Source organism: Chlamydotis macqueenii, chromosome 1, assembly GCF_036417535.1.
Source record: "Chlamydotis macqueenii isolate bChlMac1 chromosome 1, bChlMac1.mat, whole genome shotgun sequence".
Taxonomy (NCBI): Eukaryota; Metazoa; Chordata; class Aves; order Otidiformes; family Otididae; genus Chlamydotis; species Chlamydotis macqueenii.
Genome location: NC_141556.1, coordinates 149,413,631 through 149,438,123, shown reverse-complemented (window position 1 = coordinate 149,438,123; position 24,493 = coordinate 149,413,631). Strand labels below are relative to the sequence as shown.

General features: G+C 40.3%; 1 protein-coding gene across 1 annotated transcript in view; it reads right to left on the bottom strand.

Moving 5' to 3' along the window:
• The window catches only part of LOC104483759 (pinopsin), a 92,013-nt gene that overhangs the window by 27,722 nt on the left and 39,798 nt on the right, over window positions 1-24,493 (bottom strand). The gene's annotated exons all lie outside the window — the stretch shown is intronic.

Below are 24,493 nucleotides of genomic sequence, written 5' to 3'. Positions count from 1 at the left end.
CACAATGGTAAGACTTTCATCGTCTCTGCCAAGGACGAGGGGAAACACTGCAGACATCATGCTTCAAGCCAGCATAAATCAGAGTCCCAGTGGAGGCTGGAGCAAAAGCAGAAAGGTGATGAAGTTAGTCCTTAAGAGCTGGTAGGCCATCTCTAGTTGCTTTTCAGGTATGGTATTTTGTATAATTGTGCAATGTTTTCACTGAAGTTATTATAGGCCTTGCTTGAGATGGAGAAGCATTACAAAGCACAAGTGAACTAAGAGAAGCATTTACTGTCAGGAGTATAGAAACAGCAGAGCAACACTAGGACTGTGCTTAGTACCTCTGCCCTTGGATGTTTTCAAGGCTTGGCTAGACAAAGCCTCAGCTGGTCTGGTGTAGTGTTGGCAATTGCCACACTCAGAGTGGGACACTAGAGAAGCTTTGCAAACAACACCTTTATGAAGATTTAAGAGGTAGGATTCATCCTTTCTAGACCATTTCTTCCAGGTAGTTTACAATTTTGATAAAAGAGACTTGACCCCTGATCATCATCAAAACCTTTATCTTGTGCTCTTAAAAAAGCATGCCAAATACTGCCACAGTTCAGCTATCGTATTGTTTTTTGGGGGACATAGATGGGAACTGGGTAAACAAGAAGCACAGATTTAAATGACCAGTTTCAATGTGATGGTACAACAGCCCACCTTGCTATGATGAATTTACCAGTAGTTACAGTCTGTGGGCAAAACCAGTGCTGCTGTGGAAGTATTTAAAGCATTGTCTGACCTGCAAAATGTACTCTCCTTTGATCGTTCTGGACTAACACACCATGCTCTTTTGGAGTCTAGAGCTCAAAGATGGAGGTAAAACATTAAATTAACAGCAAATTTTTCTTTTTAAGCTTTGATGCAAACACATTTCTCCGCAGACAACTACAGAACACTTTTCCAGTGTGTCTGTACTGCTGAACACGTTAGCGATAGCTGTGAGGAAAAGCTTCATTCTCCACACAGAATGCCCATTCGGTGCCACACACAAGCGTTATCTAAAAGCAAGTTTTCGAGGCAGTAGCTCTGTGAGACGGCCATTAAGTTTAATCCAAAGGCCATGGAAGTCAGCACAAGATTGGGTGGGGTACAGATCAGGTTTGGGCGTTTAGCTTCATTTTACAGGGATTATGAAAAAGTTCTTAGGAAACATTCAGAAAGATTAACTCCAGAAGAGCAAGGCTTGTCTCCCTAAGTATTTTGCAGCAAACAACGAAAATCAAACTCTGCAAGGCAGCTGATTTTGGGGCCAGTCTCTCTCCACTGACTCTAGATGGAGGCTCAGCTCACTGGTCTCTCGAGGTTATGGTTAATTCCTCAACTTCTCCCCAGAGTGTGTTTAGCAAACCCAGATGTGCCAGCAGAATTTCAGGAAGTATTCAAATGTTTAAAGTGTATTGATTGAGTTTTGTACCCAGCCAAATGTAATTTATGTCTACTTTAAGATCTTTCTGCCTCCTGAACGCAGTACTTGAGAGTAAACTGCACCCAAGGGAACTAAGCCCCTGCAAAGCTACAAGCACAAATAAACAAAGAGGCAGCTCCCTGGAATGCAGTGCGCCCAAACTTCACCTAACAACAACAACAAAAAAATTGAAAAAAAAGGGTTTCAGCTGATGCAGGAGAACACCGATGTGCACAACTCTGTAAATGAACAGAACACAGTAAGAGGTGGAAGCCACTCATCACCCAAATCAGATGTCATCTCCTGTTGCCTGGTGTACAACTTGCACATGCTAATGAAGCGGAAACAGTCAGAGCTCTACTTTCCTCTTTGTAGTGTGTGCGCTATTTGCATAACATATGTGTTTATGTATCAGACTGCGAGTTAAAAACATATATAGTAACAGGATAAGTACATATGGAAAACAAAACAATACGGTGACTGTTTGTTTTCAGTTAATTATGATTCTAGCTTTCTAGAGTGGTTGGTTCTATCTGGAATTCCAGCAGAAATGTTCCTGTTGAAAGTAAACAAAACACACATCAACTTAGTCTGCTAAAAAACAAAAAATATTTTTCCTGTGTAGTTTTCCAATGATTTTCTGCAAAATGGCAATTACAAAATAAAATCCATCCTTTCTGAAAACATTGGAGACTATTCTTTTTTTTTTTTTTTGGCAAGAATAGAACTGGTTTATCTCATAATTACTTTAGCTTGAAAAAAGGATTAATAATAGATAATGGTCCAATCCTGTATTGCTTATTTGAACTCAATTTTTCACGACTAATGGGAATTTTCTCTGGCTGAAGAATCTAGGATCCCATGCTAGCTGTAGCTATGTTACGAGTTCAATATTAACTGGGAATGCAAAGCCCCAGCTAGCCACAGCGTCCACAGCTAAAGATCTTCAGTAAAGGCAGAGGCACCAGTCGGTACACTTTCCCTCTGTATTTAGATAATGTCTCTGTCCTGAAGAGTTTGGAAGAGTTTACGTCCTGCACAGGAAAAAAATATAGATCAAAAAGAAAGGAAGGAAAGATGTGTAAAAATTAAGTGACTGTGGGTGGGATTTTGGTATATATCATTCTATTTTCACATCTTTAGCTTCCTCCCTTAAAAATGGAAGCCTGCATTGTCACTGCGTCTGTGTCAACATGTTAATAAATCTATCTGTCGGTCCTGATATCTTCCTTGTAAATTTGACTGAGGTTTTGAAATATTTTAGGTGGACAGAGGTCTTTGACACTGAGTTCTTGACATGTCACTAGAGCAGAAGGACTTTTTCGATGTTCTCGTCAAGAAGAAAAATGCAATCTGAAATGAACTCAAATTAGACACCAGAGAATCCACTCTAGTTTAGGTTCTGCTTTGATTTTTTTTTTCCCACTCATCTTCCTCTTCTGATATTAAAAAGGAGAAAGATCTGATCACAGGTATTCCTGAAATAGCACATTCATAATATGTCCCCAGTATCTATTAAGGGTGACCTTCTGCTGCAGTCTTCTATAATTGAGTTTAAAAACTCATTTGTCACAAGACAAACCTATTGGAAAGCAAACTTAGTTAGCTGTCATACTCACAGAGTCTTTCACTTCCATGTTTACACCAACGTAGCCAATTGATTTGATTTTTATGCGCCTCATATTATAATTCTATAATATGATTTACTTACAGTCCAGATCCTGGGAATGAGTAAATTAGAACTTCAGGGTATTTTTGAAAGTACTTTTTTTTTTTCCCAAAAGTATATTTCTACTCTCATTGTTGCAGAGAAAATATTAAAAGTACAGAACTGCAGCAAGAAATGCAAGCAATGGCCCAGAAGTAAGGAAGGATCATAAAGTATGTATTTCCTTAATGGTTCTAAATCTCAGGTGACCTGGATATACCAGCTTTCCAGAGGGGACAAGGGCGGTATGATGAGTCTAAAGGACAAAGGACCTCTAGGCATCCCTTGCAAGGAATCTCAAATGTAGCTGATGCTTCTCTTGATCTTTATTTGATGTCCAGAGCTGCTGTAGCTCTTAATGATATTTTATGCCTAGGCAACTCATCTGCTTCCTCAGTGTCAGTAATCTCAGTTTTTCTTGGTGTTGTGGTCACCAGGAAAATGCAGCATCAAAGTTACTGTTTTAATTAGATATGGATATGCCCCAGGATGGAGATGGCATGCTGATGGCTTGCTTGCCTTGATGCACAGGACATAAAAGGTGCTAGAGTTGTGCTTGCAGGAGTGGGAGAAGAGGCGTATTGCTTGATGCCTTTGAGCATGCTGCTGGGCCATTGTGTGACTGTCCTTCCCCTAGCCTTGTGCCACATCTTGGGAAACAGAGCTGAACTGCATGATCTTGTTTGTTGTACTCCTTCTGTCTCTTCAAGCCATTTCAGCCCAAACACGGCTGCTTTGATAGGGGTGAAGGCAAGCAGTAGTGTCTCAGGCTGGTTGTCCTGTCACCCTGGTACACTATGGGATATGTAAACAATGCAAGAAATGCCAGAGGATTTCAAGAAGTGTTAGACTACTCTGTAGAAAGTGTCCCCAGAGTTTTGTTTTTGAAACCACGTAGTATATTTATCTACACACTCTTGGTTTCATTGTCTTTGCAGCTTCGCAGCCTACTTTCAGGAGGTGTTCTCTCTGTGTACAGGTGCTGGAAGGCCTCCAGCAAAATATAGCTCAAGTAGATGTAACCTACAGAAAGATTACAGTTTAGCAGGTGAAAAAAAAACAGTAGGCAATTTAACATTAAAATGATTCTATTTCTTATTTTAAAACTATTGGACAATTTAAGGTAATTGCTAGACTGTATTTTCAGTAGTCAAACAGAAGTGGCTCCCCGAAATGTCTAGTGTCTGGACAGCCAGATAACAGAAGAGCAACAGATGACTATAATAAAAAATAATGCAGATAATGTTCTAGAACAGCTGAGTTTGTAAAGCCCAATGCAAATGTGAAGATACAGGGTGTATGTATACCATACATTTAAAATATGTAGAAAATCTAAACCACATTGTTAAGATGACACAAGAAATACTGGCTCGTTGGGATCAGAGAGTATTTATTTAGAACAGCTTGAAAACACGGGTCTTTGCTGTAAACTCATCTGTCTTCTCCGGGACAAAGACAATCTCCTGCCAAATCTGAGAGTTCTGTTCTAACATAGGGAAGGCACTATATTTAAAGAAAATAAGAGGCTTGGTGGAGGGCGGTATTGAGGGGTTTTTAATGGGAAAATGGTGTGTCTCCTCTACTTTCATCCTGGGAAGTAGCAGAAGTGTTTTGTTTTTTCAGAACTCAGCCAGAGGCAGCGACAGACAAGCTTGTCTAATCTCAAGCACTGAGCCGTAAGACTGGCACAATTAGCTCTCATCTGGATTTGCCCTGTAGCCAAGCTCTATTTTGTGTACATACCAAATATTCCCTTTTCCACTCAATCTGACACTTTTCCACTCAATCTGACATGCAAGGCACTGCTAGTTAGATGACTACAGCAGTGTGCTGAGCAGATACATGAGATGTGACAGGCCACAGAGTATGGGAGAAGCCATGGGGATATTCATGGTATCCTCCTCAGTGAGGGGGATGGCAGCGGTAGAAACGTCCTCCAAAGGGGCCTGAATGACATATTGCTTGGTTGACCTCAAAAGCTGCATCCCTCCCCCCACCCCCAGCTGACAAGATGTAGCAGAAACATCACTCGCCAAATGACAGGCTGCCTTGCTATTTCACTATTTTATGCATTGGAAAAGAAACTGGAGAACTCTGCAGAGAGCATGGAAAATTTAAAGAGCACTGGTCAAGGTCTGGAGGGGTCATAAACCCCTGAAAAGAGGAGCATACAATAGGAAATGGGGGGGATTAGTAAAAAGGGATGCTAACAGCTTTAGCTCTAAGTGTGGAGCTTGTTAGGTTTAAGAAAAGGACTCCAAATATCTGCTGTGGCAGATACTCTGCAAGGAACCTCAGAGAACAGCCTCAGACTGGGTGTGGGCAAACGTGTGGGCCTGGCACAACAGGGACCTGGGGAAAAGTCACGACCTAGAGGAAGCTTGGTTGGCCTGACAGAGAAAAGAGAATGGGTCTGTCCTCCTTGCAGAAGACTAACCAGCACCTTCCAAACACAGGAACACTGCAGTAAAATGGTATGGGAAAGAATAATATGGCTATGGGGCATATGAAACGATTTTAGGGTAACAGGTTCTGGTTACCTGATTTAGGAAGGCAGGGGTCAGTCCAGACCTCACCACTGCTAAGTCAACCGGTCCAGTCAGCCTGCTGCTGGGGGGAGCAGCCAAGTGGCAACCACAGTGGAGTCCATGGACTTTTTCTCAGGCTAAATGCTGGAGCTCTCCAGCCCAGACAAAACAGGACAGTGGGATTTACTGCTTTCAATATTTTTCTTAGTGACCACATGGCTCCGCATGGAAGAAGAGCGCTGGGCAATGACCTGCCCAAGGGAACAACCTGCCCCCTCCTGTGCTCCAGAGCCAAAAGTTTGACCTACTGCAGCCCCTGCTCAGCTCCCTCTGGATTTAGCTGGCCATGAGTTGTGGGACCAAGGGAGTACTGGTGGCACTTCACCTGCTCAGAAGAAAGCACAGGCACCAGGAAGGACCTGAGGGATGGGTGTACACAGAGGCAGTGCTGTTGCATCTTGTAGGCAATCGCGAGGCACACAGTGACAGAGTCACGTATCCAGCTCACCCCTGTGAGGCACTAACATGTACAACCATGCACACCCCCATCATCCATGGGCAAGCTTGATTTTTTTTTAAATATATATAAGGCAAGGCTGAAGTTAGCTATTAAGAAGGGAAAGCTTCAGTGATGAAGATGTAACCTGATTGTTTTCATTGCATTCCCCTGTGTTTTCTTTTTTTTTCATTTACCCTAGTCTCTCCTCTTTGTTGAATGTGCTATGTGCTTTCTCTCACAAAGCAATTCCTTCATATTTTAACAGCTCCCAGTCCCTTTCAGTTGTGAACATCTTGAAAGGTTATGAAGAATACATGGCACCCCATCCATGTAACCACTAGATGGAGAGACTATACAGTGAGAATCCAGCAACCAGAGCCACTTCAAGCAGGGGACATGTGCATCATAGCGTCTTAAAAATCAGTGGGGGTTGTTTATATGTTTTGTCCTTCAGGTCAGTTTCTCTTTCTCCAACTGTTTACTACGATGGAAAATAATAGCAATTATTATACTCTGTGTGCATCTAAATAGCGGATGCTATAATCATCCTTTACCTAGCCCACTCTAAACAAGCAATATAGAAACAGAGTGTAAAATGCTTTTTTTTTTTTTTTACCACAGCTGATACATTATTCCTGCATCTGTCTTTGTACATTTCACACTCAAATAACCATGTATTCTTCAGTACTTCAGAACTGCACAGTAAAGAGAAGGCTACTTATGAGCAGCAGTGTTTGTTGCCAAGCTCTTTAAGTGTCAGTTTTAAGTGCTTGTTTTGACGTGATCAAATATTCAACAGTACTACCAAAACCAGAGACAAATGAAATATTCATAACCATCTGAGGGAAGTCTGCCAATCTTTGAACATTTAGTCTACTACAGATTCTTGAAATGAACAGAAGCAAGCTAGACTTTTTAATGCAAATGCTGCAGTAGAGGAAAAAGCCAGAAAAAGATCATTCTTCCTTCATGAACCAGTCGAGAAAGACAGTCTTCTCTGTTACTTTTCTAACAAAAGAAAATTAGAAATGCTCTCCATTTATGGGTAAGAATAACCCTCTACCAAACCCAGGAGTGTCTCAAATAAAGTAGTGGCTCAAATGTCAGTTATGATGAGCTTTCTCCTGTCCCATCATAGAATCATAGAATCATAGAATGGTTTGGGTTGGAAGGGACCTTCAAAGGTCATCTAGTCCAACCCCCCTGCAAGAAGCAGGGACATCCCCAACTAGGTCAGGTTGCTCAGAGCCTCATCCAGCCTGGCCTTGAACATTTCCAGGGATGGGGCTTCCACCACCTTTCTGGGCAACCTGTTCCAGTGTTCTATAACTCACATTGTAAAAAATTTTTTCCTAATTTCCAATCTAAATCTACCTCCCTCTATTTTAAAACCATTACTCCTTGTCCTATTGCAACAGGCCCTACTAAACAGCCTCTCCCCATCTTTCTTGTAGGCCCCCTTGAGGTACTGGAAGACTGCTATCAGGTCTCCCTGGAGCCTTCTCTTCTCCAGGCTGAACAGCCCCAACTCTCTCAGTCTGTCCTCATAAGAGAGGTGCTCCAGCCCTCTTATCATCTTCGTGGCCCTCCTCTGGACCTTCTCCAACTGGTCCATGTCCTTCTTGTGCTGGGGGCTCCAGATTGGACACAGTACTCCAGGTGGGGTCTCACCAGGGCAGAGTAGAGGGGGAGAATCACCTCCCTCGATCTGCTGGCCACGCTTCTCTTGATGCAGCCCAGGATGCGGTTGGCCTTCTGGGCCGCAAGGGCACATTGCCGGCTCATGTTGAGCTTCTCGTCCACCAGCACTCCCAAGTCCTTTTCCTCAGGGCTGCAATGGGTGCAACCCATCGCTATGGGTTCTGCCCTCAAGTAAAAACAAGGAAAAAAGCCAAAAAAAAAAACCCACTCCAAAGTGCTCAGTTGGGGCCACATAATGAGTTAACAGCAACAAATACAGAAGGAGGAAGCCATAAAACCACACAAGGGGCTTTATACGTCATTATTGTAATGTCACTATTAAGTTTAGAAATTGAAGTCGTAGGAAGGATATTTTATCAGCTGAAGTCTGGCTTTATGAGGAATTTTTGTTATTGAAATGGGAATAGTCATCTTAATGCCTCAAGGTGAAATGAAGCTATGCTTTAAATACAAAGCTTACAGCTTTGTACACTGTCCCCGAAGCATAACAGCTATTGCTGCTAAAATCAGCGAAGTTCGATTGTGGACTTATGGAACACTGTAATCCTCTTAGTTGCAGGAATTCTTTCACTGCAACAGCTGAAGGACTTTTAGCAGCAATTTGACTTACACGGTGAACACATTATGATGCACTAAACAAGCAGCTTGTGGTGTCAATTCTATCATATAAAATTCATGTTTTATCCTGACTTTCTTTCCTCGCTGTGGATTTTCTAGCATCAGTGTGCATGAGAAAATTAAAGGTGTATTATGCACAACTACCATTTGGTTTGCATTAACAGTTTGGTTTTAGAAAGAGAAGTACATTAGATACTCATATCTTTCCCAAGTGGAGGTTCTCTCTTCTTCCTCTATAGCTACAGGTGCACCCAGCAAGGACAATGTCTACAAAAACATGAGTGCAGGCTTCCCATGCACCGAGTTGGCGGGACACAAGCCAACTCCAGTGCAAGAGCTGAGCATGCACTGCACTCGGCCATCAGTAACGAGCTCAGCCTGCCCGTGAGTGAGCCTGTGCCCTGGGCTCAGCACTGTGCTAACACAGAGATCGGAGGTCCACAGCTGCCTTGCATCCCACCAGTCTGGACTGCAGGCAAAGTGTGCCTGCCTCTCCAGCAGCCGGGACAGACAGATCCCTGTGGCTGCCCGCAGCAGCTGAGGCTGCTGTTTCTTATGTGAGAAGTACAGGGCCAAGAGAAGTGGTCTGCCTCCAGCACGCTGTAAGAAGCCCATGCCTAATAACTAGGTTATGCATAGGGATTGACTTGCTGAACAGTCCACAGGTCTGACAGTAAAAAGTAAAGCAATTTGGTGCATTAAAACCTGTGCTCTATTTCACCTTCTGAGGTGAAACAGAATCACCATAATGCTGAAGAGCTACCAGCCCTGGCAGCTCATTTAAGCAGATATATTATATATGATGATAATGCACTTCTCAAAAATGTTGTTTGTATGTATGTCCTTCAGTAATCGTGGGACTCCACAAAGCTGCTATCTCTGATATTGGCAGTGACACTCCTATGGCACCTACTCGCCTGAAACAAATCAAAGATGTGTAGAGAGTAAGACTGAAAGGCCAGTGAAGTCTGTTTGATATCTGGAAGATACAGTTAGTTGAAAAAAACTAGGAATGTAGGAAGCATCAAATGTTATGTCCAAAGTTATTTAAACTCTAATTAATTTTCCATGAAAAAGATGATCAAAAGAATCTCTCTTCTATAAAATATTAAGGTTGTTGGAGATTCCTGTGTCTAACATTACTTACCCTATTTACGCAAATTCCCTAGATAGTTTGGTAGCTTGTAATAGATAGTAAACCATTCCCTTGAGGCCATCAGGTCTAATTTTCCCAAACTGACAGCAATCACAAACTGTATTACTTGCTTGCGTTTGATTGCTTGTCTAAGTCCAGTTCTAGTGAGCATGTTATAACTGGCCTTGACTCACACCAACTGACATCCCTATCAATGGGCTCAGCAAGAACATTTCGTCCTGAATTAGCCTAAAACCAGATTATAACCCATGGATGATAAAGCAACTTTAAAGGCAGGATTCACTACTCTGCTTCCAGTATGCACCACAAAGGGGATGAGTCCTCCTTAATCATGGAAGACACCTATTTTGGCCTGAAAAAGCTTTGAATCAAAGCTGTCTCTGGTTTTGGGGGTCGTGAAAGGTGCAATGGCCCCTATGTAAGGATTAACATTAGAAGTTGAGACACCTGGAATAACTGAATGTCACCAGGCTCTTTCTGATAGCAAATACCAGGTGGTGTTTCTGGTCCTTTCATTCAAAGTAGCTGAACATCAGTCCCAGGTCGTAGGTAGCATTGCAGTTACCTGGGTGTAGGTCTATCTGTACCTTTTTCAGGGAAGAGGGAAGTTTTGATACATTTTCTGATGGCCAAAAGCCAGAATCCTTCCTGACCTGGTGTGAAGCATCCAGACTGCCACCATCAGGCACCTGGCAGCAAGAACTGCAAGGCTTGAGCAGATCCACTGTCCTCCTTTTGACTGCAGAAGAAGCCTAGAAAACTAATTTGGCCTAATCTTTTGCTGTCTCTGGTTATGCAAACTGAACCTTACCCAGAAAAGAGCAGGAAGGGGACACAGAGGCAGCCACTCCTATTCCCATTGCATAGTACCCAGTAAACCTGGGATTTTACACTAGTATTTGTCCAGAAAGCAATTAACAGGGGACAGGAGGAAAATTAGAGACTTGGCAAAAGACTGACACTGGACAGGCTTAGTTAGGGGAACTAACTAAGCTTGTTGATGTCCCAGTTTATCTATCCCATGGTCAGAAGACTTTCATGGCAAGACAAATCAATGTAGGTTGCTTTTATTGTAACGGTGTGGAGTAGGTATTGCAAAAAACAGTAGGTTCTGTTGCATGGTTCAATCAAACCAGAGTTACGTGATAAAAGGGATGCTTTGTCAGCAAATACAACACAGACTCCTGAAGGAGATTCAGCAGCTGCTAAACCAAGTCAGGACTGAGAATGACCTTACACCCACGGCGCGTAATACGGGGTTCATATATGAGGGCGAAACGGAGGAATTCCACCTCGGGGAGGAAAAACTGAAGGTATGAAGGACACTCTCCAATAAAAGAACAGAAATGCAGCTAGTTTTGTAAAGGTAACACGTAAGGATATTACTACATGTGTTGCTGCTTAGCAACACAACTTGCTTTTATAAAGGTGGAAGGTGCTGAGATCACTTTCAGAAAATGAAGCCAGTAATTGAGTTTAAGATTCCTCTTTTTGGAAAGCTTGCCAACAAAGTATACCTCTAACAGATTTACTTTTTCAATAACCAACCTCTGTGTTTCGGTAGGGTTTTTTTTTTTTGTTTTAATAACTTTTACAATTGCTTTGACTGACCTAACAGCCCAGCTGAAGTTAAGGGAAACGAAAAATGAAAGCATGCTTCTGTTTTTTAAGGCTGACTTTAATGTATTTTGCATTAAAGAATTTCTGGAGCAGAAGGGGAAAATATCAGACATTAATTCCTTCCTGGTTTCTGTGTACATTCTTCCAGAGATAGGACGATGCAGAACGTATATCTGCAAAATTGCTAATATGGTTGAACTCTTCAAAAAGAGATGAGCTGACAAGTGTAAAATTTCTTTCCAGGTTTTGAAGCTACTACTTGATGCTAAGCAATAAAATGCTATCACCTATATAGGAAATAGAGTGCACACTGGCCTGCATCTAAAGGAAAAGTGTGTTCAATCAAAGGTGACAAAAAATAATGCTGCGAAAGACTGGAACACCGATATCGCTAAAGCAGGAAATAACAGCCTGTGTGTTGTAATTGCCAAGGACAGTAAATATAAAAGTCAGAGTAAATGTCAGCTGAGATTGGCAAACTTATTCGGCTGGAACCAGAACACATTAAAACTTTCTCCCCACCCTTTAGGTGTGTTTGCAGTTTGATTTATGGCCTCTCCCTTCTCACTGAAAAAGGCAGTGTACGTATGAATGTGTATATATATTTGTATATACGTAAAAACTGTATACACACCATATACTATATATGCTATATATATGTATATGTACACTATACATGATACATATACACATACTGTACATTATACACTATATAATATATACATACACACATGTCTATAATTGTGTGAACAGACTTAGACAGGAGTCATCCAAGGCTGGAGCAGAAAGCTATGATGCCAGTATGACTCACTGGCCCCTTCATCTCTTGAATGCGATTAACAACCTTATCTACAGTAAATATCAATACTTGCTCTGAGTCTGGGGTGTGAATTTAAAAAAAAAGTGTCAGGATAATATTTTTCCTAAATATGGAGCTTGAGTATTCCCCTAGATTCACTTTTGCATGCATATATAAAGGTCTTACTCACATTTAATGCTACTTTTCACCAGGCTAGCACATGTGGGTGAGAATTTGAGCTTTGCTTTCCTTTGCATTGGTAACTACTCTCCTTGCAGTGAAATTAAATGCTAAAATCTCTCAGGCATCAGCAGTCTTTCAGCACCTAATCACAATTATCCCTTTTCCTGGGAGAGGTCAAGTTTTCCTACACTTTATTGAGGCATGTCCTCCCACCCCCCTGAAAATTTCTACTGACATATAAAATAAAGCAAGACATCATTAAGGACATGAGGATATGCTTTTGACATGTAGTTATTTATATTTAAATAAGCCTAATATATGTGCTCAGATCTGCCTGTCAGATTCTGTAGACTCTGCACAGAATATAAATCCAAAGTGGTTTCAAAGCTCTCCTCTCCTCAGTATCTTTAAAAATACAGCAATTATGCTGAAACTGGCCTGAAAGCATTCTCCTCCATACTCATGACAGATCCTTTTCCTCAAATTATTACACATTTATCATGGCACAGGTATATTCATTTAAAAAAAAAAAACAACCCAAAACCCCCCAGACAAACACAACCCTGCAATCTCTGGAAGTCTTCAATCCTTGTCGTCTCAGCTGAAGCCCCGATACCCTCCTGAATTTTAAACTCGCTATATAGCGCATCGTCCTTTTTTCAACACAGAATGACAAGCAGGAGGGAGAAATTAATGTAAACTGCTATGTTAGATGAATTATATTTAAGCAGTAAGACTGAAGCTCAGGTGTATGCATTTTTTTTTTTTTCTTGGGCGATTGTGTACCCAGGATTGTGTTTAAGTTAGGTCTCCTTAGCCCTCCCTCTAATACGCTGCAGAGGGTAAGCAAGGGGAAATTGGCTTGGTGAGTTGCACCCAGCCCAGGCATTTATAAACATACATCTTAGCTCAGAGAAAATGAAGAAAAATTCCTTTTCTGTAGCTTGTGTATTACAGACAGTCCTCTATAAATCATGTATCATTTTAGGACTTCCAGTTAGGAAACTTACACCTAAACAGTCATAAATTTTCATACTAAAAAGACAAGATAAGCAGAACCAAACTTACAATTTTATGAGTTCGATACATTACTCTGTAAGGCAGTCTTTGCCTGTGCAGCAATGTGTGCTTGTGATTAAGTGCAAAATAATCCAGGACTAAACAAGACTGAAGCCCATACTAAATACTCTGCAATCCTCTCCCCAAACCCTCTACCCATTAGATGGGTGAGGAGCCGTGTTCTCCAGAACACGGTGTGAATACAAAATGGTCCCACTGCCTGCCACACATACCTGAGCTGCAAGCATAGGGACAGCACGGTGAGGAGACACTGGGTTTTCAAAAGAGCTAGAGTTATGCAGAACATTACAAAAATTTCTCTGTGTCTAGTCAGTTTGCACAAGCTGATGCTGTACTGGACGCATGTACAGCTATGGCAGAACTGCATGTACAGAGATGGCCCCAAACCTGCCTATTATTAATGAAGATGGTACAGGCATAACAAATATGGAAAAGTAGCATTCAGTTCTTGATTTACTATTAATTTAGAAGTTCCTATACAAGTAAACGAAATCTACTTTATGAAAAAACTCTGTTCAACAACCTACCCATTTTTCCTGCCTTGTGAGTTCAGAAGCTGTATCTTCAGCGGCTATTCTAAATTACCAAAGAGTATGAGGAATTTGGCATGATTTTTAGATTTACCTAGAATAAATACACTTATTAAAAAAAAAAAACCAAACAATTTTTTTTCTAGGTGTCTTCCCTGCAGAGTCAGAAACATCACTACAAAATAGAGCAAAGGACTATGATAAAACATATGTATGTAAGTTTTTTCTAGTAAGATGTTTCTGAACTATATTTTTACTAGCTGACATGATTTTTCAACTCCAGATTAAGCCAAATTTTGTCCATTGTCTGTCTTCTAAAGTTGGATATAATACTTGAAATAAAAGGAAATACATGTTTTCTGATGGAACAGGAACACTGAAATACACATCACAAAGTATAATAAACATGTCATAAAGTATTCTCTAACTAACTGAAAACAAATACCAAATGTGACAGAGTCAGCTCTTTCTGCAGAATTTCAGGCTACAGCTGTTGTTACATAGTCAAAAATCTGGCATTCTGAAAGTTTATTTTACTTTGTCAGATGAACGTTAAAATACATAGCAGCTGGTGGAGGCAAAGGACTGAATTTATCTGGTTTTATACCATTTCATTTTCATATTGCCATAAACTACTCTAGTACTGCAAACATCCTGTTACCTTGATGAATGTGTTTTACAGTCTTTGCAAATAAATGTTGGGAACGTAATGAATTTGAAAGCATTTAAAATCATACAGCCAGAGGGCTGGAAGAATTCTTAAGAGATCCGGCAGTGTCCATCATCCCCCCGCCCCCCTCCCAGTATGCCCTCTAATGCAGGACAGGTCTTGACCAGCCTGAGAGTTACTGTCTAACAGAAAGATATTTCACATTCCTGAACAACCTGCTCCATGGTTTCAATACTTACATCCTTACAAACCTTTCAGTAGCATCTGATCTAAACCATTCATTTCCAGAAACTGCTTCCTTTTCTCTTTCCATTAGTGTCAGGGTGTGTAAGCCCAATTAGTCACAACTGCTTTTCTTTAGTATCAGTGTTTTTAGATCAGAAAACAGTTCGTATGTCTGTTCTCAATATTTATTTAACTTGGTTTAACAGAGCACACCCAAGGTCAGGTATTCCACACCTCTGCTCACCTGTCCCACCATAAGATCTATTCTGTTTGCAAGGGTATCGTGTTCCCAAACCACATATTGTTTGTGACTCACTATTCAAATTAGATTCTTTAGACTGTACTGATTCCCACTCTGTGTTTATCCATCCCGTATGATTTCTCCCAACTAAGCAGAACTCTGCACTTGCCTTGACCCATCCTGATGTAGATTACTACTTCATCATCCAAACTGGTAAAGAAAGTGCCAAAAGCACCTGGCAGACCTCCATGAAATGGGCACCTTTCAGGGACTCCTTTAAGAGAGTATTTCCCTTGTTGCTATAAGCATATCATGTATCAAGAACCTGAGTTACATCACAACTACAATTTCCCTTCTACCTAGTAGACCAAGTTACCTGTCAAAATGAAAATGAGTTCATTTTGGCCAACTTTTGACCAACCCCCGTTGACAGTTCTGACCCAGAACATTCCACTACAAAGGGACTGAAGCCTTTTTTAGAGTAGTGAGAGCAAGGATAAAGTTAAAAAAAAAAAAAAACAAACAAGCACAGAACCTCTATCTCCCAGTTGCTGTGGACCAACCATGACTTAATGGGGTATCTATAGAAAAATGTCCAGGTAATGGATCTTCAGGAATCAAAACTCCCTGGCTGACACTTCTGCAGTTAATGCTCAGACTGCTGGATAGCAAAGATGATCTTCTCTGGTAAATACTTATTTTCAGTAACTGATACGATTGCTCTTTCTTGAAATGAGTGTGTACCATTCTCCAGCTCTCTTTTTACAAATGATGTTAACAGCCTAAGCACAGAGAAGTTCTTTGAATATGTGGAAAAACAGGAAGCCAGACAGAAAATTGGTGGGACCATGTGATGATCAAGATATATAAGATGTACTCAGGACTGAGAAGGCTCTAGGGCAGAATGGTAACAAATTCCTTGCATAATTCTTCACTGTCAAAGATGTTGGGAAGATCCCGTTAATTCTTTGTAGCAGATACATTAGAGGACATAGATTGATTTGAAGTAAAAATTCAAGTAGTATTAGACCAAATATATACATTACTGGATGTTGGGGAACCCTGGGGGAACGGGACACAGAGAAGGACCAGGTTTGCACACACTCCCTAGACAGCATCTGCCAGTCACTGTCAGGAGTAGAATACCAGTGTGATGTTCCACTGGTGGGGCTCCTCTGTGCTCTGGGGGACCACCAGGGCAACTGCATACAGAATTCGGCATAAAGAACAATGGTCTCATTGCAGACTTGGCCTTATTATATCTGTATGAAAAAAATTAAGCTAGAAATTATGAACAATTCAGCTATTGGTGTCTGAGATTTTCCTGGATCTTTAAGATGAATCCCCTTCCACAATCTACTTGTGTTGCAGAATAACAGATGCTACATATGCTGAAGAGGCACTCCTGACTTCACATTTTATTTCACCATCTATATATACTTATTTTTTCCTAGAATTACATCTTTTGTGTGTATGCTATTGACATCAAGGAAATAAATTAATCCTCCTCTGATGGCAATAGCCACAATTATTTCATCTTGTGCATACATAATTAAAAGGACAGACAAAACAGACTTCTGAAAGATTATTTTTTCCTCTCAAAAATATTTTTGTGTAACTACCTTGAACACAAGATTAGGCAGCTACTAAACCTACGAATGCCAGGCAATTGTTGAAATTGCCCATAGCACAGAGCATTTATCCAAGAAGGGCATACCTACAGAATAACGGCAGTTGACTTTTCAACAGGCCGCCACTGGTCTTCACTGAAACAAAGTTCGCTAAGCTTGCTTTAAGGCAGGTCAGTGATCTCCATAGAGACATGAGCACAATTTAGGGAAGAAGTAGCAGTTTTATAGCACTAATAGCCCAGCTAGAGACCTACTGGCATTTCTAGGAGAGAGCCAAGCATTTCTAAAAGTGATGAGCTGTGCTAACTTCACCACACTTAGATAAATCCTTGTCATTTCTCTCCAGGAAGAGCACGATACAGATAGTGCTAAAGCACAACTGTAAAGTACACTGACACTGAATTACGGTGCTGATAGGGAAGAGAAATACATAACAAGCAAAAAGTAAAATGTGCAACTTTGCAAAATTCAGTTAGTTGGTAAACTCCATTTCAGCTTTATCTGTGAACTGTAATCATATGTAAAGTAAAACGTAGGAGACAATTTATTTCTGATAGGCACACTCACTTTGGAAGAAAACAGTGAAAAACATCAACAGCCCATCACATTACATTGGCTTTGATACTACTCATTCTTTTGAATCTTGTCAGCTCCAAGTGCTCTGAGCTTGTATATTAGCATTATTACAGCAAAGAAACAATTTCACTACGAAAAAGACTAAAGTAACCTCTTGGAAGATGACTAGGATATAAGATAGCTGTTATTGGAACTTTAGTTCCAAATAATATTGGTTTTTCCTCAATTTTTTTTCCAGTTTGTGGAGGGAGAGGAGTATAGCAAGTGCATTACTGTATTATTGTTACTCTGCTGCTGTACAAAAGGTAGCACTTTTATAAATGATTTCTGCAGGTAGCACAGATTTGTGTGTTATAGGGGAACAAGAAAAATAACACAGTACTGATGGCAACTGAAAACAATCAATACAGATTCCAAATTTTGTATCCAAGCAGAAGAACTGCTACCACACTGTAGTGGTTCACTTGAGCTATTTGCCACGCATTCTCGCAAAACCCCAGGGGACAGACATAAGGGTGCGGCAGCAGACTTTTATGAATTAAAACCAGATGATGGTTATTCTTTAGCGTATTTTAATATTTCCGCACTGTGGTTAAAACCCTGTAAGAGTGCAGTGGCAGTTTAGCAGATAACAAACTGGTCTTCTGCCAGTGAGACCACTGACTATATCTATATCAGCTCATACAGCTGCAGGTTTTGTTCAGGAGCAATCGAAGAGTAATCTAACCTATGGGTTAAAGATACAGGGCCATTAGAATGATTCAGTCACCAAACATGATCAGGTAGCTATACCTTAACGTGTGCATTAATTTAGATGAAAACAATTGTTATCAGCAACCTTTCTGTTGATTGACACTGACATGAACAGGAAGGAGAAGCAGGGAAAAGGATAGCAGAGGATGAAAGAGGAGGGGAAAATAGAGGGGGAGAAGAAGGGGAGAGAAGGAGGAAAGGGGGAAAGGGAACAAAAGAAAGGGAAGGGGAACAAAAGAAAGGGAAGGGGAATGAAAGAAAGGGAAGAGGAACAAAAGAAAGGGAAGAGGAAAGGGAAGGGGAATTAAAAAAAAGGGAAGGGGAAAGGGAAGGGGAAGAGGAAGGGAATGGGGAAGGGGAAAGAAGGACTTGGTGTGACACAGTCAGCTCTTGCTCGCTTATGGAGGTATGCATGGAAATTCAGAGCTGACGTCCTGGTTCTGAAACATTATCTATATACACAGGGAATCCAGTGGGCCTGTATACAGGCCAGGCTGCTTTCCATCTTGGATTATATTATAATCTTGAAGTCTGGAATTTCAGATTGAAGAAATTGAGTGTCTCTTCCCACGCTTCTCTTTCAAAAAAAAAAAAAATTATTTTTCTTTGTCTGAATTAGTTATTCTCCGTGAGTAAGTGACTGGCCAGCTCAGTGATCAGTTTCTCAACAGCAGTTATGCTTGTTATCTTTTCCTCTACAAAGGGCATACTGAAAAAGAAGCAATGTAGCAGTTTGAGTCTGTATCCTTTTTCCTTGTTGGTTTTTTTTTTTTATTTAAAAGGTCTGAAAAATTAATCATAGGTTTTACCTTAAAGATAAAGGAAATGCTAAGACACATTTCTGCCATTTTCCAGTTGTCTAAATTCATTTTGGAATGAATCTTCTCTGCTGAGATGAAAGGGTCGGTGTATTAAATTCTTAACAGGCAAATCTTTTCTCTTAAATATTTTAATAAATAGGCTTGGTCACAAAGAACCAATTATAAAATAAATAGTAAGTCTGAGTAAATAAATACTGTTTTCCATTATATTTAATTTGAAATCACATTGCTACTTAACAGTGTCGTAATTTTCCAGTTGGACATAGAAAATGCCAAGACTAAAGGATTTCATACAGCACTTGGTATACAATGCCATGAAACTGAAGTGAGAAAAAAAAAAGTTTTTTTAAAAAGTTATCCTTTTTATCAACCTCTAGTTTTTCATAGCAGCTATTTCAACTTAATAAGCAGCCTTTTCTTCTTGTACTTCCTAGCAGTTCCTTGTTACATGTATGACTATTGGTCACAAGCACCAGAATGAAGGACAGTCAAAATGTGGAACTACTCTGACATGTAGCACCATAATTGCAAGACAATAATGTTTGAACACTAAGGATTTCTAAGGATGTTTCTTTCACTGTTTAATCTCTCCGTGAAAGCTACTTATGTAGCTCTGATTGCACTTGATACCCTTTTTTGTGCCTTTTCTGTTTCTCCTCTATCCTTTTGAAACAGATGACTGGAAACCCTTGCAATATTCAAGCTTATACAATGATATAACTTCTTAGTTATTCTTTTTATTTTCCTGAACAGAGAACTGAATTTTTTTTCATTAAAACAGTCAAACTGATCCCACAATCTCTTTGAAGAGTGATAACTGAGAGCCCTTCACCATATATGTACATGTATGTATGATATATGCCACAGTTATTTTTCTCTGCACAAATAACTGCATCTCAGGTGCTGTTATCACCTACTGCCCTCGTAGGCCTTGCAAACTCAGTTCTCTTCCTTCAGCGATACCACAGCCAGTGTTGCCCACCCCACCCTTATCTGTGACACCACTGCCAAAGCTACTCATTCCCTTTGTTCCCAAGTTTCCTGCTTCAGACAATCATTGTTGGCCACGATCCCTTGCTTCCCTCATCAGTTGCACTCATTTCCCAGCTGATGATCTCCATGGATATTTACTGTAACAACTTTTTGGTTTCATGTCTTCTAAGGGGGGCTGTAACAGAACTACTGGAGATGTCACATGCTGAGGATGGAGATTCTGCATCCCTGCACACGGCAAGTGGTCAGATCCTTGTTTCACTCTCTCAACCTGCAAATTAATACTACTCTTAATTGTAAAACATGTCCTTTATCTTCCAAGGAAGAGGTTGGCACTAATGTAATACTCTTTTCAGACTAATTTTGCTCTAGATATGCTGGTTTTGACAATTACATTCAGGAAAAGCAACACAGGTATTTTAAATAATTCTCTAGATTTCCTTCTAATTCCAGTTTGAAGGGGTACAACACATGTCTGCGACAGTTAGTACCAAGACACAAATTACTCTAGCAATGATTGATTAATAAACCGAGGCCCCTTCAAGTCAGTATTTGTTAAAGATGGATATTGCAAATTCTGCTCACTTCTGAGCAACTTCCATTTCTGATTTTTGTGACAGAAGAATCCTTTAGAGTGCAATGAGTAAGTAAGGATGGATATAGTCAGAGCCAGTATGAAGTCTGTACAGTGCGCATTTTATCAACACAGAGATAAAAGGATGATGTAGTCTTAGAAGATTCTACCATTCTTCTGGAAAGACCAAAATTAATTGAGCAATACCTGCACCTCCCTAAGGAAAGGTCAAAGTAAAAAGAATCCTGAGTTAACAAGATGATTCAGCAGGCTGGAATCGTAATTCTTTTAACTTGACATTTAGACTGAATTAACATCCTGAACTTACTCAGCAAGCAATGGAGCTCAAAGCAAATCCATTAGTTTTATATTGAGAAAATCCAAAATGTGCCAGGCTGACACGACTAAGCACCTACTGAGCCTTGACCATCCTGCAGCACGGAAGCAGGGCCGAAGAGCTTTTTCACTACTGAATAGTGAAAGAAAACATGCAAAAAGAAAAGGCTCCCAGGAGTAGCAGCAACCAATAAAAGGCCAAGGCCAGATTGCCAACCACAGTTACAAATTTTCAGAGCTTAAGGACTGATGCAGAAAGGCCACGTTGAAACAACTTGGCATTTAGACTGAACTAATATCCTGAACTTGCTCAGCAAGCGAGTAACAGGTAAGGCCTTTAAAGGCTTTCAGTGAGAGCCTGCAAGCCATACTAGTAGAGAGACTAGAAAGCAATATTCAGGTCAACAGAAAGTTGAGTGAACTTTCCCAGAGAGGGGTGTTTTTAAAGGCCCAGCTCCCACCGAAGGCATCAGAGCAGAGCAGAGCAGAGTGCTGCTGGTGTTTAATTAGGGATAGCTACGATAGCTACCACTGGCAATACTCATTCTGTTTCCTGTGCAAGGCAATGCCTTGTATGCAGTGTTTTACAGACTTATAACCAACATTTAAGCATGTTCAATGGGATTGCTAATAGGAATAAAAAAATGCATATTTGCAAATTTGCCGAGTAGGGAAAGCTCCATTCATCATAGGAGTGTTTGTTCAATTATATATATATATATTTTTAACTTAGGCTCAGCATATTCATGAATTTCTTCCTTTTCTACTTCTGTGCAGGCTGGTTTTATTTACACTTTGTTTATATTTTATCTGTAATAGGCCAGATATAAGCAGCAAGATCTCAGCTAAACAGAAATTTCTCTTTCCACATGTTTGGAGCAGTTGCAGGTGAAGTGTTACATTACCAGATAAAATGGATGTTACAGCCTTCTGAAACGCTGCAAAATGTTGTGCCTCTTCTGCCTTGTACATGACTAGAAACAAAACAGTCCAATATTACTGAGATCCCCTTAGTAAACACCTTACATGCCTTTTATTATCTGAGAAGCTGTTTAGCTGACAGATCTCCCATTTGAATTTAGATTACCACTCCTAAGTATACCAGAAGGTCTGGAATACCTCCTAAAGGCATCCTGGGCACATACTCAGCTGTGATTAATCTAGCTGCTTAGTAGAGGTCAGTTGTACTACTAAAAGTCAAACAATTACCCATTCATGGTAAGCTCAGATGAACCTACTTCAAGCCAGAGACCGTTGCTCATTGTTTTAAGATGCATATGGTGTACACATTTTAAAAGAAGAACCATGGAAAAAAAGATGCTTAAAAAACAGCAAAGTGAAGTCTCAGACCCCTAAATCTTAAAGATTTACAGTAAATGTTCATTCTTTTTACTTTTGTATCTTGCATTAGTAAAGGAAGAATTAATTAAGGCCACAAAGGAGACAGCGGTTAAGTTACAATAAAAACTATGAGATAGAAAAGTTGGAGAGTCAATGTATTAAGCATTATCTTCTTAAAAATAACTTGAGAAATAGGTTAATGCACCTTATGCATACTTCTCTGAAGGAAACACTGGCAACTTATGATCATATATTTTTCTTTCCTTTCCTTTACCTGTCCAGAGGGTTATTGATTTACTGTCTAATGATTCCTGAGATTTTTAAGTTCAAGATCTCTATAATTAAGCAGCTGAAGAGTTCATCTGACAACTCCATTACTGGCGAAGAGAAATTCAAATGAAGCATGTGCCTGATAAGAAGAGATGTAAAACTTTCTACGTGGTGTGATAGATCAGTATAATTTCTCCAGGGAAGGTTCAGACAAGTGCTGCTTCAATAAAGGAGACACCCTGTAAAACAAGCATCAGGTACAAACTGGAAAGTGCCTAAACAGTATCTTCTTCCAGCAAGAGCAGATGTTTTGAAAAGCCATATGTTAGTACTTAATTTTAAAAAAGCCTCAGAAGCCTCTACTCTAAGTACTTCACCAGGACTGTTCTCGCACTACTGGAAGCTGCCCTCCGTGGGGGCGCAGCGTGTTTGCCTCAGACCCGCCCAGGGGCAGCTGCCTGGCCCACACAAGCTGCTCTGAGTCTCTGCTGCTTCGTCCAACTCCAGCCTTGCCTTCCCACCTTATCCCCCTGCCACGTGTGGAAAAAATCAATTTTCAGCCAGGTGATTGCCCCAGTGTTTTATCCAACTGAGTTACACGTGGTATTGAGTCCTGCAGGATTATGTTCTATCAAGGCTAGTAATTAAAGGCACTCAGAGTACTGCTGATCTATTTTCATTGATTCAGATTAATAAAATGCTGCCTCAAAATAGAAGTCTGTGCATTTAAAATATTACTGGCCCTATTTCTGCCATCATTTTTCAATTGTGACAGTGGCTCTCACTTTACCATCAGGCCCCCTAAAATAAGTAGACCCGGCTGCATAGTAAGACACTTCTAAATTGAAGTAAGACCCCAGTTTTAATCTACTACAGAACACAGAAGCTAATTTCCATTGACTCACCACGAGACAGAACCAAGTAGCGTGCAAAGAAGCAGCAATTTAGCAAAAGGGAAGAATTACATAAAATATCCTGGCTGATTATTTTAATAACAAAGGAGAAAACAAGTATAGATCAAAAAAAAAAAACCCAGATCTTTGAATAATACTGATTTAGATTGACTGTATGAATGTGACAGAATACACAATTAGAATGTGAAAATCAGTGCGACTTTTCAACTTATTTGCCATACTGATCAGGCTCAGTAAGCTGAACATCTCTATTTGCACCTTCACCCTTGTTAAACACCAAGAGCAACGACCTATTATGTGAATGTGACAGCCACAAATTTATTGCCATATCACACCACGCATACTGAACAAGGTGGTGAAGATGGAGAAGGTGGAAAAAGGTTTAGGTAGAATCACTGAAACGCTCTTGGCATTTTACAAGCAGGCTACACTGCAACAACAGAAGCGTTTCATTTGCAAAGAGGCAAATCACAGACCAGTTAAGGTCAAAACTATTCCTAGCGTGACATTTTTGTACTGGGAAACTGATTCACAAAAAATGAAAACATCCTGTGGGAACATGCAAATTTGAGACATTTCTGGTGGTACCCAAGTCTCCCCGGGCTTCTCTCTTGTTCCTTGACAATACGCCTGACAGAGATCTAAAATGCCTGGGCTTTTAATGCCTAGTTACCTCACAGAGCTGTTTTATTCAGGACGCTGTATCTCACTGGCATTTTAGCTCATAAGCTCCAAGGATTTCCAGGCTTTTTTGTTCCACATCATTTTGGCTAAGCAACTGCTGTACGAGGGCACCAGGACTCTGAGTGCTCTCAGGGTCAAGAGGAGATTATTTTATTTTTAACATCTAAATGTCCCAGCAGAACATTATGTCAAAATAAAACACTGCTGATTTCCTGATCTGTAAAACATAGCAAGGTTAAGATTCCCCCCTCACCTTATTCAAGATAATAAATCTCTCCATCAGAAATCACAAACTGGGAAAAGATCAGAAAGTCTATTTCCCAATCAGCTCTATGTATAAATAGTATCCACAATTGTTTGAAGTCAAGGAAGAAAGCAAGAAATTTAGAGACTCACGTGAACACATTGATTTTTTCTTACAACAAGCTGCCTTTAAGGAAGAAAATAGAATTCCAGTTTTCTTAACATGTGTACTAAAATTCAAATTAAACCTTGCTGGAAAAGAGAGACATAGAGTAGACACATATTTTTAAAAGCATGAATAGCTTATGCCTATACTAGTAAATAAAACCACTTAATGAAGTGAGACAAAGCTCTTGCCCCTGAT